The 15,603-nt window shown below is 41.4% G+C and overlaps 1 protein-coding gene across 1 annotated transcript in view; it reads right to left on the bottom strand.

Annotated features, from left to right (window-relative positions):
- Positions 1 to 15,603, bottom strand: part of LOC104469906 — a 57,011-nt gene that overhangs the window by 23,875 nt on the left and 17,533 nt on the right. The window lies entirely within an intron of this gene.

Raw genomic sequence — 15,603 nt, 5'->3', positions numbered from 1 at the left:
AAGACATTATTTGACATGTTGGCTTTTGAATCCCTGGTGTTTTTCTTTGGCCATTATGCAGTTAGATATTATCATCATAATGATAAACACACATTACATTTCTAGCAGCACTGGTATATAAATTTGTTTTCTAAAATGCCAATGAGATTCTTGAGGCATATTCTCACTTTAAAGAGGTTCTTACAAATAATTTCAAAGTAAAGGAATAATGTTTATAAGAGATTCAAAGAAAATGTTACATGCACACCCAAACAATGTAGGTAGAACAGACCCTTATACAGGGAGAAGTCAGTCACAGATCATTTTGACCGGAAAACTAGAAATTTGCAGATGTAAAATACCCAAAAAGAAGCTTCTTGTCAGACACCCATCCCAGGCACCTGAGCCACTCCCAGCCTTATCTGCAGGCACATTTGGGAATTTTTTTTAACTGAGATGCACAGCTTGAAGGAAGACTGTGGGTTCCTCATTTCAACCTCTCGCCATTCAGAAGTTGTAGTTAGTGTTTGGTTTCAAACAAGAGTAACAAGCCAGGTCTTAATATCCTGTTGAGATGTTTCTATCACACTTATTTCCATGGGGTATGAACAGATGCAAGATCCAGCAGTGAAAACACTTTAACTGAAACCTGTGCATGTAATGTCCTAAGAAGTGGGGATTAAAAGAAAAAAAACAAAAACAAAACAAAACAAAACAAAAAACAAGTGTTTCCCTTCTCTGGGGCATGAAGTTTTTAGTCAGATAGTCACATACAGCAGGTGACACATTTTCTAACAGAGATCATTGACTCAAAGAAAAAAAAAAAACGCATTATTTTAATTAAGAACAATGGAAAGAACTTTCTCCTGGATAAGAACGAAAGAAAACCATTTCAGGGAGAAAAATTGCATCTACCTGGATACCCCCCAGGACTTCAAAGGAGGGACTGGTTATAAAAACTACCATGCTTTAACGAGTGGCTCTCTCTAATGAGTGCTACGTAAGGCGTAAAGAATGTGGGAAGGCGTGACCCTTGACAGGTGGGTGTCAGGGAAGGAAGAGAAGGGGACAGAAAAACCTTTCTGGTATTAGATTAAGAAATTAGAGGGGAAAATCAAGCTTACTGTACTTACACAATGTCTTTCATAAACATTTGTGTCTGTGTTTTAATTTGTATTTTGTGAAGCAATATTCTGTTTGCACGTTACCTTAAATAGGATTGAATTAATAATAGCCTAAAGGTAACCAGACAATCGGAAAACATTTCTTAATGGAAGCTGTGATAAATCTATAGCAGGAGCCCAAACACCCTAGGATGCTCCAGCACATCTAAAAGCAAAAAGCATGCTCCCCAGGAAAGTTTCTTTGACCAGAAGAGAAAATTCTTCCAGCGCCAGCCACAGAGCCTGTCTGGCAAAGAGGAAAATATTGGGGTCATGCCTGAAGTCCAGAGGAAGCTGGCGATATTGTCATCCAGGGTCAGATCCCACATCTGGGCCAGGAAGACATCATTTCTAACTATAATAAATAACCTGCTGTGGAGGTACATCTGCATTTTCAGTTGTGTGCTGTCTCACACAACAGGAGACTGCACTGGACTGCATGCGACAGCTGAACCGAAGGAGCAGGAGGAGGCACACAGCAGGGACACCCTGATTTTCTGCATCTTTCAAGGGCCAGTCAAAAGTGTTCAACTGGGTCTGTGCTGGTCCTTACATGAAGTGTCTGGCCAGATTTCTAGGAGCCTCTCTTCCCTCTTTAGTAAGAACTGAAACTGAACTTTTCTTCTAACTCCTTTTACAAATTACCGACCCATTATGGACTATTTCTCATGTAGAATGGGAAAAAATAATCAGAAATTTTAATTTTAACATCAATAACTTTGTTCCATAGGAAGCAGATACTAACTTCTATGTCACAGAAATAGTTGTAAGAATTTGTTTCATATTACTAAGAACATTTAATTCCACTGTTAAAACTGGGACCTACTTTTAATATTAGAAGCTAAAGGATAATTGTAATCAGAATGGAAGTTTCTCCATTCTCATTGAGGGGATTCTTTATAGTCATTTTGAACGCTCACAGTAAAATTTCAAACTGTTGTAATATATGGTTCGATGCCAGGTCAATTCATATTGCGACGGCAAGTAAAACATATCAGGCTAATATGTAATTATCTCTAGATAAATACTTTGCAGAAATGAACTAGAAACTAGAAATTGCCCTGTGGCAGTGGCATTCAGCTGGCATAGCTGTCATTATCGGAGTATTAATTGGGTTGACAGTAGTCAGTCAAGGGACAGCAGAACCATGCTTTAACTTTAAAGACTGCCTTGCCCTAGTGTTTTCATTAAAAAATAATGCATGTGCCACATTTGCATGTGTATGCACGTGTGCAAAATAAATATTAAAACTTAAATATGGAGGGTCTTTATCTATTCCAAGGCGGCCGTGGGCTGCCTTCACCGGAATAACGATCACTGGTGTGCAGAGAAGAGCATTGCAGTGTGCTTGGGCGGTTACAGAAGAAAGCACAGAGGATTCACTTAGTTGGCCGCTTCGTTATTCCATACGCTAAAATTGCCATTTCTACGGAACAAGGGCTGCCAGCAACTTGCAGTCAATCAAGGTTAGCAGAAAATAGGATCTGTAATTTGCCCTGGGCAAAACCTGGTCTATCGAGTTCTCTCCATTACGTGAGAGGTGCAATCATACTGGGAGGGGAAAACGGCTGAATGCTACTTGAGGGTGGGAAAAGAGGTGTAAAGGAGGTGATGGGATCAACCAGCTGTGGAATCAAACTTGGAGCCAAGGTCATAAGTAGCTGTGAGAGCACAGCAAGTGTTATGTAAAATGACCAGTAGGGAAGATAATTCAACAAAGAGACTGAAATCTTACACAAATGAAATCTGTACCAAGTATTTCTCCGCACTATATTCCCTCCCTCCCATGAAAATAAGTTCAGATTTCATATAGAAATGGCAATATCACTACTGACTAACTCCGCAAGCACAAAGCATCTTTCCAGATGAACTGTTTGAATCTCTGTACCACTCCAAACGTTTTGTTAAGCAATGAATTCATGTTTTGTTTAAAGTGTCTCTGAACCTCACTGGATTTTCAGTCCAGCTGAATTTGTTCATTTACTTCTTAAGAGATTACTTACTTTATTTAATAAACTCCTCTTGCTCTTCCTTTAGCCTAGCCCAAATGTTTTGTCAGTTTTGCTGCATAAAGATAAATTGCATACAAGAAATTGTAGATATTCTAATATGGCATAACCCTAGATACCATATTATATTTTATTTTGGATAATTTCATCGCCGGGGAAGTGGGAAAACAAATTTTCTCTGCATCAGCATGGTATAGAACACATCAGTATCACTTTGCAAATGCCCATGGACAAGTACACCATAAATCACTGCGTCTGTGCCCTGCAGGCAAATTGCAAGGACCCACCTCTCCTGTCTTACAGACCTGGGCAAGAGTGAGCAGGGTCTAACCTTTATGGACATGCCAGGGAGCATTTTTTCTTATTAGAGTTGGATCCACTTCTCAGTGTGAAGCCTTGTTTTCTTTACTACTGTTTAAAAAATATGTATTAATTATTTAGGCTCAAATTTGAGCTGTGCTCAGTCTTTTTTTTTTAATAAAACTTAAAAATAATTTGGACAAAAAATGAGAACTGGAGAAGACACAAAGTCATATTCACATAGAAGAGCAACCTTTCTTTGAGACAAGAACTACATAAAAAGAAAAACCTGTGATCAGACAAAGCTAAACAGCCTGCCTGGACTCTGCCATTTCCTGACTTTCGAGTTATTGGTGCTGCAGCCCTACGACCATTATTCCAGTGCAGTTTCTGTTCCAATTTATATGCATCACAGTAACCATTCCTTATAGGAACGCTTTACAACTCTCATAGCAAAGGGGTTAAACAATATGAAAAGGCAAAAATGTTGAACAGCCTAAACTACTGTCTGCCTTCTGTGACCACGGGCTTTCGCCAGCATTCTAATGAGGAAAAAATAAGATAAAGCAATACAATTCTTCATTCATCTGTAAGCACTTCAGCACCAGAAAGACAGAAGTAAATTGAAGGGAATTCAGACAAAGACAGATGATTAAAGGTCTGAGAGGACTAACTTTTGAGCAAAGATTAAAGGAAGAGAATAATAATAACATACACTTTCATATTTCCTTTCATTTCAAAGCAAAACAAACATTAAGAACCATATAGTGTTGGCTGAGAAAATTGCACAAGACCTCAAAGAGAAGAAAACCAGCAGGGCTGAGCCGTGGAAGCCCACAAACAAGCACATCAGGTGGGTCCACCCCTTTGTGATCAGTAACCCACTTACAGCAGCTTCAGAATCACCAGTGGATTCGGGACAATGTTATTCCATTTTAAAAAGTCCTTTTTGCAGGGAAGGGCAGATGCAGCTGCACGAGCAAATCTGGAATGATTCCCCAGTGTGTTAGGAATAAGGCAGGAGCCACCCACTCCTACAAGCTTTCTCCTTTGTGCAAGAAACTCACTTGTGCGATTTAAAGTCAGAAGAAAAAGGAGGTCAGCATTTGCTCCTATTTATGCATCTTGGTGCCCTCTTTACTACTGACCCATCTTCAGCTGTGATAAATCAGCATAATCCAGCTGGTAGCCCCAGGGCTCAATGAAGTATAGGAGACAGCTTTGGCATCTGTGTGATTTTCACCTACACAGAGAAACACTGGCAGGTACCAAATTCATCTCAGGATTCAGAAATTTAACCATCAAGGCACATGCATCCCAGTGCACTGAGCAGCTGGGATTACCTCGGTGGATCTCTGACCTGTAGCTGCGCTTTGCATGTACCTCATTGATGATTGATTTAGGAAGCAAGAATATCAAAAGATGGGTTTTCCAAGGTAATAGGGTGCAAAACGCAGAGAGGCTCAACTGGAGGTGGTACAGGTTTACAGCACAGCTGTACAGTGAGGATAGATTTGCTGGGTGCCAAACTCAGGATGCAGAAGACAGGAGGTCATAAAGAAAACCAGAGCAGGAGCGGAGAGAAAAATCTCTTGTATCTCTTTTGCATTTACAAAACTGAGAGGAGGAAGAGGAAAGTCTATATTTCAGTGACAAACAAGCTGATGCCAGGCTTTCTGATACCATCTATATTTTATAGAAGACAAACAATTAAGCTTAAAAGGATAATCTTGTACATCGCTTAGCCTGAAGTTGTGCTGCATGTGTCAGCAAATGCTGCCTCCCCAGTAACTCGATTATACATGCGACCACTTGTAACAGAGCAGTGCAAACTATTCCACACACCAAACCTTATCCAAAGTCCACTGAACTTGTGGACACCTACCCACCACAGCATGTTCTGACCTCCAGGAAGAGAGTACGCTGTGCTGACAGCTGTTCCAAAGGCTGTTACCTTCATCCGTGCTTAGCAATGAGAGAGGATTTCCTTGTGACATACATCTTGCTGCCACCCCTCTTCACTCTGTGTAGGTGACGTCTTGAGACCATTTAGAAATGGCATCAATATTCTGCTATCTGCAGTACCCGTCTGTTGCTTCTGCAGATAGCTGTACATTTTTGCAATTAACTGTAACGTCATTAACATCGTAGAATCCCATTATCCGAGACACGAGCTCTCTGTGCATCATATTTCTATAGACCCAAACTGGGAATTAGAACTAATATTCTGTACGATAAAAAGAAAAGGGTTTTTTTTTTTCCTCCTCCTTCTAGAGGTCCTTAGCTATGCAATTCGTTTTTCCTATGCTGTGCCGGTGCCCTGACTTGCTCTGCGGTATAACTCCCATCTGTTTTTCCAGGGCATTCAGGGACAAGGTGGAATGGGGGTCTATGGCAACATGCAAACACAAGCTGTTTCCTTTCCAGGAAATGTGGGACAGTCTTTTTTTCTCTGTGTAGGATAGTGTCTGATATGTACCTTTTAGTGTTGTGTAACCCAGCATGAATGGTTATTGTCTGGCAGAACACCGAGAATCGAAACAAAGTCAATTGTTACAGGCTCTCGCTGCAAGTCCTTTTTTTTAACTAAGGGAGCATTACAGCGTACGTCTAAATGGCATAATTTATATCCTGGGGAGAAGATTATGCTGGGTCAGCTTCAGCCATCTGGTCTGAATTATTAGGTAGGAGTAAGGAGGATTCTGCAGGATGTTGTTCAAGAAGGAAGACTGATTCAGGCAGTAGAAGTAGCAGGAAGGTGATCGGAGATCGTACCACCCTGCCAGTAAAGGGCTTTAAAGGTCCTGCCCATAGAAGCAGTCCAAAGGAAGGTTAAATAACATATTTCACCAAACACGACTATGTTTTGTCTTTTTTTTCAAGCAAAATGTTTCCATATTGAGTAAAACAGCCATTATAAGAGAGAGAAAACAAAAAGTAAGAGAGGAAAAAAAACTTAACTTGAAGTTGGATGAGTTTTTATGGCTCAGACCCTATGTGAGAAATGGCAGATCTCCAGTTATCAAGCTGGTACACGGCTTAATGGTCATGGTGAGCTCAAACCTGCCCCCATTAGCATCCTCTGGTGCAGCAGCAGTCAAGAATGCCTTTCCCATTTCAGCTGTATCTCATCCCGGGGGCTCCACACACATACTTGCCTTGGGTCTGCGCTAATAAAGGTGGTGTGAGATTCAACAATAACAGAAAAGCTCAAGGCTTATTTTTTCCAATTGGCAGGGGTAATGCCAAGATGCGTCAAGTCAAAATGAAATTTAGGAGCCCTGTGGCGAGGTTTTCAAACAGAAGTTTCTGCTGCATGAGAAACAGAGGTGCCAACCCAACAGCAAGAGTAATGGCAGAAGGAGAGAGCAGGTTCCCTATTCCATGCAGGCAGCGAAACGGTGCGGTGCAAGCCAGGGAAGCAGTCTTCTGCCAAATGCCTACAGTTGATAAATGTTCCTAAATCTATTAAAAGCAGCATACTCCGGTAGAACATGTACCAATGTAGGCAGCAAGAAATACAGTTTCTGTTATTAACCTGTCTTGATTCTTGAGCTCCAGCAAATCCTTTCTGTTTGGCCTAGATAACTTTTTTGAGGTCCCTTCCAGCCTGAATTATCCAAGGAGTCTATGATCCTTTGCACATTTAGGTTGTCAGCACTTTGAGGCAGGAACCCTTATAAGAAGGTGCATACCTCAGCAAAATTATATCTTTTTATCAAAAAAGCTCTGCAACACTCTACATGCTGTAATAACTAAATGGTTAGTAATTAATGACCTTTGCAATAGTTATTTAGATGTATGGAATAAAAGAAACATTTTTGAGTACTCTGGCTTTGCTCTACAAGAGTATCATGATTATTTTTTGCAATATACCCAAAATACAATCAGAGTTCTCCTAAACTTCTCAGCTAGGAATATCTGCCTCAAAGGCAGCTGTCCAAAATCCAGGGAGAATAAAATATTCAGCACAGATTGCTGTGCACGGAGAAGACAAAATAATTGCTGCAGCCCTCTCTGTGTGAGCGAGGTTTATGTTAACAAGTGAAAACTAGAAAACGAAGGTCAGACAGTAATGTCAGTGTTTAAGCCTGTTCAGTGATGATATTGACGGTATTCCTACAGGTTTGCCTATATGTTCTAACCTCTTCTTCATAAATAAGCATCACAGCCTGCATTTGAGCATTCGCCATTGACCATACGTTACGGCTAACATGTCTGGTTGCTAATTGTGTTTCCAATGGAACAAGAAAAAAAACAGTGAGACAGGTTCAATAACGCACAGAAACACAGTGGAAAGGGGGGACAGTAGATTAAATTAGTAAACACCGCACTCAGCTCTGCTCTTTCTGCTTCTGAAGATTAAGCTGCAGAAGAGCAGGGCAGCAAATGCCAAATCCTGCAACGAGGTTTCGTTTTTTTCGGATAGAGATCTACATAAACAGAAAGTGCTGTTAATTTGACTAAGTGTTCAGAAGTGACAGCTAAGGAAGCACTAAGAAGCCAAGGCAAAGTTTCCCATGCTTCAGAACAAACCTTTCACAAAATGACAGTTTTCTTTGAAAAATGACGGTTTGTTTCAAGTTCTTTTCCTATAAGCTTAAATACAAACCTTCAGCTTTTCTCAGCCCTGTGTATTGCTCTGCGTGTAGCAGCCAGGGATTGTGGAAGTTATTTACGGACAACAATAATGTATACCTCCGGGAAGAGGTCTTATTCATTGTGTGGAGGGTTGGTTGCAAAGCCATTACTGGAGAGATTTTCCCTTGTTTCTGTGCAGCAGTTCACAGTTATTACTGCGCATTTCTGATCCTGTCGGAGGACCACGCAGCCCCGCTGTGGGTCACAGAAGTTATGAACAGACTTTCATTTGAACGGTTCCAAAATGCACTTAAACAATGGCAACTGACTGTTCAGTACTGGAAAGATGTTCAGTTATATCATTTGTTCATTGTGTGGTTTCGTTTGTTGCTCAAGTGCTCGAGATATGATTTCTTTAAATAGGGATAATTAGGAAAATTTGTCAGCATTTGACTGTAAAATACGATATCAAGACTGCAGGTTCATTTTCATCTCTGAATCAAGACTAATAGGAAAAAAAAATATATTTCCTCACTTTTTTTTTTTTTTTTTAAATCTTGGAAAGGAACCAGTAACAAAGCCAATCATCTCCCACAGAACATGGAGGGGAAATACTATATACCAGACCAGAACCAGAAAAGGATGCATCATTCTATAATCCTAAATCAGATTACTTTTAGATAGGCTTGTCCACTGCAGCTGCACATAAATAAGTTGGGAGTAGGTAGGGTAAATGGAAGATCTAGTGCTTAGAGCACAGGCTTTGGGGTAGCTGCAGATACTCATCAGTGCAGAGGTCACCCCATTAGATACCTCCCAGCAGCATCCAGTTTGCTGAAACTCTAAAAACCAGAAAGATTTGTCTCCCCATCTTGTCCCCACAGGTGTTTTGCTCCAATGCACGAGGCAGCACAAGCAGCTGGGGCTGTGCAGAAGGCAAAGTGGTCAGGTTATGGCACTTGACCAGATTCGCAGCCTGGGTGCCAGCCCAGGTTGCCAGCACTGTCCAGCAGCTTCACACAACATGCATGCCTGGGGTTCCTCCAGGGAGAGCTGAAGCAGCCTTAGGGCAAGCACAGAAATCCTGGGTGGGGTTAGGAACAGAGCAATTAAGGCACGTCAGGATTAATCATAGCTGTTCACAGGTTCAACTCAGTGACTGTAATCCCTCCTATGCATTCCCTTCATTCTTAATATTTTCTGCTGGAAGCAATTTGTTTTTAAAAAGAACTAAAGCATCATCTTCTGAACAGGAAAAGAGAAGTGGAGCATGGAGTATATACATGTACATATATATATACATCTCTTCTAATCAGATCTGGCCACTGCCAGAAAAAAGAGATGAGTCTGTCCTTGCAGGAGAGCATTCAGACACACAGCAATGCAGTACCACCGTGTCCCTCTCTGCCTCATGAAGACTACCACAGCTTTAATGCAGGTACCAACAGCTTGGCAGGAACCTGAGAGGCTCTTCCAGATCAGTTTAAAATATAGCTGATGATGCAAAGGCCCTCAAAACTGCACAGCAAGGACATCCCTCCAGCCTACCTGACACAGTGCCCTAGCTGCCATCCAAGGAGCCCAAGAAGAGTGTGGCTTGTCTAAATGCACATCATTCACCTTTTATATCCTGAGGACCCAATCTTTCAAAAGGTACTTGCATGTTTTACTTTCCAACACTTGCAGTCCCGTGGCATATTGCAACTTTGCTGTTATAGCCCAGCCTGGTAACAAACCCAGCACAGGAATGGCTGCATCAGCCTCTCTACGCTTTGAATTTCTGCCTTCCCATTTACCATGGATGTTAGCATCATTCTTCCTTTCTCCAAACTAATTTGAAATCCCATACCGTGCAAAACTTGCCATCATAAAGCAGATACCTGCACAGGGCTTGTATTTCAGGGTAAACTATATTTTTTTCCAACTGCTTATATAATTGATGCTGTCTGTGCTGAGGATAGGCTGGACACGTAGTATGTCACAATGAACTGATGTGACCTCCAAGCACAAGAAACGTCACATGCTGGTCTCATGCCTTTCCCAGCATTTTTGCTCTTTCACTCCACTGAGTTTGTCACTGAGTGGTGTGGGAATCTCAGGTACCCACCCTTACCGTAAGGAAATGCTGATGAATGGGGTAATGGTAAATTGGTTTATTCTTGTGTAAGGCTTCAGGGTGTGAACCACAAGAGCACAAAATCCAAATCAGATATACTTTCCCAAAGCAATGTAAGAGCATTTTTTAGGAAAACCCTGTGGCAATCTATAAGGAAATAGTAATAATTGCTTCCTGGACTTTTCCTTCAACCTGCAAAGAACCATCTCCATACTCAACCCCTTCTGAACATCACCTTAAATATAAAGTTAAGACAAAGCATTGAAATACAACCTTCCTTCCCAGTTCTTTCACCTTTCAGAGCAGCTCTTCCTTTAATCTCTCCATGTCAAGGTCTCACCTAGGAACATCTTCCCCTCTGCATCTCTCTTACCTTTTCCCTGCAAACACTTCACAGTCTCCTTTTGGTGGAACAGTACCTGTCTGCTCAGCCCTGCCTTTTAGCGGGGCACCACCCTCTGTACTCCATAACCAACTTTATTCTCATCCCAATGCACACAACCCCAATTTCACCTTGTTTTTCATGAGGTGCTTTGCAAAGGCAAACATACATGACTACGGGGCTGCAGTCTCCATCTTCATCTCCCACCCACACTCCTGGTGCCCCTGGTTGCGTCCCCATAAGCCAGGCTGAGCAGAGGCAATGAGCACACCAAAGGACCATGTCCATGGAACAAGCAAACACAGAGCATCACATGAGCTGCAGGGGACAGAGATTGGCTGTGTGGACTTACATGCCTGAAACTCAAGAAGGTTGCTTCTTACTGCCCAGCTACATTAGTTCTGAAGATGCAAGTATTTCAATGTTTGCACTTAAAAAGAAAGCATGCAAAAAGCATGCAAGGGATAGATGGTGTAGGAATAAAGTTCCAAATTATTTAAGACCATCCTACCCCTTTGATATGTGCCTAAGCCGCAGAAAAAAGAAGCAAGAACACATGTAGAAAACTGGGTTAACTATATTCCAAGTCTCACTTCAGCCGCCTCTTTCTTCCCCTTCATTTTACTAGTGGGAAGTGTAATGTAAGTGGTAAAAACAGGGAAAGGAGAACTTCAGGCTGCGGATTCTATTTGCAGTTTTTCCACTGACTTGCTGTGTGACCTCAGGCAAATCAATCTCTGCATTTCAGCTTAACCTTCTGTAAAATTGAGATATGAATGCTTTGACTTACCCATCGGCTCACAGTGGGGCGTTGCACAGCTTAATTAATTAATGTTTGTTAAACACTTTGAATGAATATTTCTGTACAAGTTTAAATTATTACAGGTTGCACTTCTGTAAACTCTGTCTTACGACCCTTGAACATATTTGCCACAACGTCTAGTGCAACCCTTAAGATGGCTACTCTGATGTCATAAATTATACTTGAAATGAACCCTTTCACTGGAGTGACCGTGACTTTACTTGTCTACAGTTAACATTTACGGTCACTGCACTAATTGGTCTAACCTTGAATTGCAGGTTTCCATGAACATCAAAAGACTTCATTGGTCATGCTTGAATTTGTTTCCCTTTATGTTCTCAGGGGTTTTGTAACAACTAAGAGACTTCATGTAAATTCATTGACATTTGCTGGTCCCCATCGGAAGAAGAAAATCTTGTATCCCTTACACAAGTCCTTGCAAGTCTAGAATCTCTTTACTGCTCTCACTATCTTCATTCTCATGTAATTGATTGCTTTATGGACTCAATACAAGTTCTTTTTAACTTCGGTAATTTGCGTTTTCACTCAAGATGAGCTTATGTATTTATTCACGACTCATAGAACCACAGAATGGTTTCGGTTGGAAGGGACCTTTAAAGATCATCCAGTCCAAGCCTCCTGCTGTGGAGAGGAACAAAATAATTTTGTAAATTTTTTTCACCTCACTCTTCCAGTGAACAACTTCTGTGATGTGTCCTGAAGACGGCCTCTCACCTCCTAAAATTTACAATAGGCATCAGGATAGCAGGAAGAAATGTTTTACAAAAAATTATATTTCCCAATTAACTGTTTTTTATACCAATTTTTATCTTTAGCATGAGGAGATTCAGGTTATCAGCACAGTATCATGTTTATTAATAAAATGTAATTTTTCAAGATAAATCATTTGTAAAGTTTTACTGCAGCATCTTTAAAAATGTCTGTCAGCAAAACTGAAGGAAGCAGAAAGGGACATGCTAATTAAAAGGCATTATATAAATGCTAATGAAGGAAGTGACCCACAGACTGTGAATTAGCATGTCATGCCCCAGTGTCTTATCACAGAAAACAAAGAAAAAATGAGTACAGCTCCACATAATGGTGGGCTGCTGCCTGAGGAAGATCCCATCTTAACTTAAGGCACAGCAGGGGCTCAGAACGACCATCTTAGACACAGAAATGGTAAATCAAGCTGGGTTCAGAGAACACGGACAAGGCCAACATCAATAAAACAGCTGGTGAGTTAAACACAGTTTGCAGACTTCAGGGATTTCCACCAAGCCTTTCTATTAATCTATGAAGATGTGTTCTGGAGATAATCTGAGTTTGTCATATCCCAGCTGCACAGGCTGGTCTGGCTATCAAGGATGCTGACAGCTGGACCAGCAGAGGCGGGTTTGCCCTTGTATGTGCTAAAGCCCTTTGTGAGAATCCCCAGAAACATGGAGCAACTCAGGACTTGCAGAGTGATGGGAGCTTACCGCAGGCTCCCAGGAGCAATGCCACACCGCACACATGGACTCACTCACCACCGAAGCTCTGTACATGCCTCCCGATCCTATCCCAGCTCAGAGATGGATTCAGTCAAAGATCGAGTAACCTAAGCACAGCTACCTCTGTGTCCCTATGCGAGCCACGTGCCTGAGCTCCCATAGACAGTGTCAATGCCCTAAACGTCTGCTGCTGTAAGAGGTCCCCACAGGGCTGGCAGATATGGCACAGATCTGGGCCTTTCTGGAGATGTGAATGAAGGTTGGACAGGCATCTCTGATGGCATGAGACCCTTGACTTCCATGGAGAGTAGAGGGCGTCTCTGGGAACACAGCCACTTTGGTTGCTCCAGCAAGTATGTTGACTCAACCTCTATTCATGACAGTGGGAGCTTGAGGCAGCATATGTGTCAACACTTAAAGGCAAGTGTCCTAACCTGGCACTACATCTCAGTCTGAGTATCCTTCATATGAGAAGGTAATACTGAAAACCCGAGTCGACTCTGGGGACTTTGATGGCACTTCTTTCCTTGCAGTCAAAACTTACTGTTGGGCAAAGGCCTGGTGGTTGCATTTGCACTATTTTTTTATATTTTTATTGGTACGTTTTCTCCGTCTGTTGGTAGATAAAGATCTAGGACTGATTTCAGTGCTGTCGGTCTTCTCTTTCCATAGTTCTCCAGTAATACAGGATTAGCTTTTAAAGAACTTGCGCTGTTAACAAGCCTTCTGAAAACATCAACGTCTCAGTAAAGATGACTGAACAAAATTAATTTTGCAAATTTTATTTCAAAACAATTTTTGCAGAGAGCTTCTGAATTAATTATCTGAAGTCAAAGTTGGAGCCTGAGGACAGTACAGAAAGACAGCGCCTGTGCGCCTACAGGAGTCTGCTTTCTTTTTGCTGTTAAAGCAATCTTAAACCGTGGAGTGGAACATGAAAAACACTCATAAAAGCTGGAAGACAATGAGCTTTCCTTGAGTGTTGTTTATAGAAATGCAAACATTGATACAAAAAATACTTTTTGTCCCTAAAAAACCAAAGCAGACAGATATTAGGGAAACAGAGCCTTAACAATGACTCTGCTACTAACTCACTATATTGCCCTTGGTAATTCACTCCACATATTATACACAGTTATTTAGTGCATGCTAAGGTTGTGAAGATCAATTTGTTAGTATTTTTATCATGCTTTGACGAAATCAAACATGATAGGCTAAGTTGTCTTATTATATACCTTTTGCTAAGCTTGCTGTAAGAAAAAGTCAGGCATTGTTCTAATAAGATAATGATATTCCATCAGTTCTTGGAATGATAAATCATGTCAGAAAGTACAATTCAATCCATCATTTAAAATCATGTCAGGAAGTGAACTTCATTTTTTAAAATTAAGGGGAAAGATTTCAAATTATATCTGGGACGTAAGAAAGAAAGAATTACTAAGTACTAACCATCTGAAATAAATTATTGAAAAGCTCTCTGAAGGCAGACAAACATAACAAGGACTTGCAAATCTGTCTCCAGATACCAGCTTCAAATTCACCATGTTCAGGTTACACATTTTAAAGGCAATACCAGATTTTTGTCTCCTTTGTTGACAATGACAGAGGTAGATCTTCTATACCTACAGCACCTTCTGCAACTGTCTGTAGCCTGGAAGGCGAGAGCTTCCCCCAGTGACAGAACCTGCTTAAGCTTTAACTAATATTTCACCTCCTCTTGCCTGGGCGAGTGCTCTCACCTACTGTCCTGAGAGAAGAAAAGCCAAATGCATCACCATCGACTGGCAATGAAAGAGCTATTGCCCCACAGGCTGTTATCCTTGCAGATTGTGTTAGCCATGCTCAAACCTCCTTGAGCGTGCAGACACTTTACAAGATCTTACTGGGCTAATATGTGAGCCCTGCCAAGGTGAAGGCAGGTTGTTTTGCAAAATGGACTCCAGAAAACCCCCAGGGTGGACACCTAAGTCCTTTTCGTGTTGCAGCGTCTCAAAAAGGGGATGTCTCAAAGGTATACCGTACAGATCAAGGCATGGAAAATTGAGGCCAAGCTCTAGTAATAGGACCTAGTCTGGATTTAATTCACCTGCTTATGATGTGATTGTCATTTTACCTTGAAGGTCCATCATAACTAAGAAAAATGGAGCTTGCCGTGTGAAAGCAGGTTTTAAAGGTGAGTTAGGCCAGAAGAGTGCAGATGGGGTATTGCCAGGAGGTCTGCAGGTGCTAGTCAACACTGTAATGGTAAAGGCTGAGTGAGGACAAAAATGAGGAGGGGAGGAAAGGAGACTGAGACTATTCCTATTACCACCCACCCATGCACAGAAAAACCTGTCCTTGGTATTGTGAGAAGCTGACTCCTCCCTGTGAGACTCTGTCAAATTGCAGGATAATGATTCAGGCAGCAAATAATCCATAGGCATATTTACAAACCCAGGACAGAACAAGTTACACAACTGGAGAAAACTTAGTGCTCTAACAAGGGATCCAGCAGCGGCTTTGGCTGCAAACAACAAAGCTGAAAGATGGCATTATGCCTGTATATTTAATTTACTTATAATTTCTCTTACGGTTCTGCATTGCAAACAGAGTAGCTGCACAGTAGTAGGAAGGAACATGCCAGGTGGTTATGGGCTCAGAATTACCATTTTGGATATATTATCTACTTACAAATGCAACGTTAATTAAGGTTCACACGCGGCAACTGACAAAGCGGGCTGCAAGTATACAAGTTCTTCCGAGTAATGAGAATTTCCTGTGCAAAGTAAAAGTGCTACA

The sequence above is a fragment of the Pterocles gutturalis genome, unplaced genomic scaffold (assembly GCF_000699245.1).
Source record: "Pterocles gutturalis isolate BGI_N339 unplaced genomic scaffold, ASM69924v1 scaffold3020, whole genome shotgun sequence".
Classification (NCBI taxonomy): domain Eukaryota; kingdom Metazoa; phylum Chordata; class Aves; order Pterocliformes; family Pteroclidae; genus Pterocles; species Pterocles gutturalis.
The sequence above is the reverse complement of the archived record's forward strand: the minus strand, read 5'-3'. Positions and strand labels throughout refer to the sequence as shown.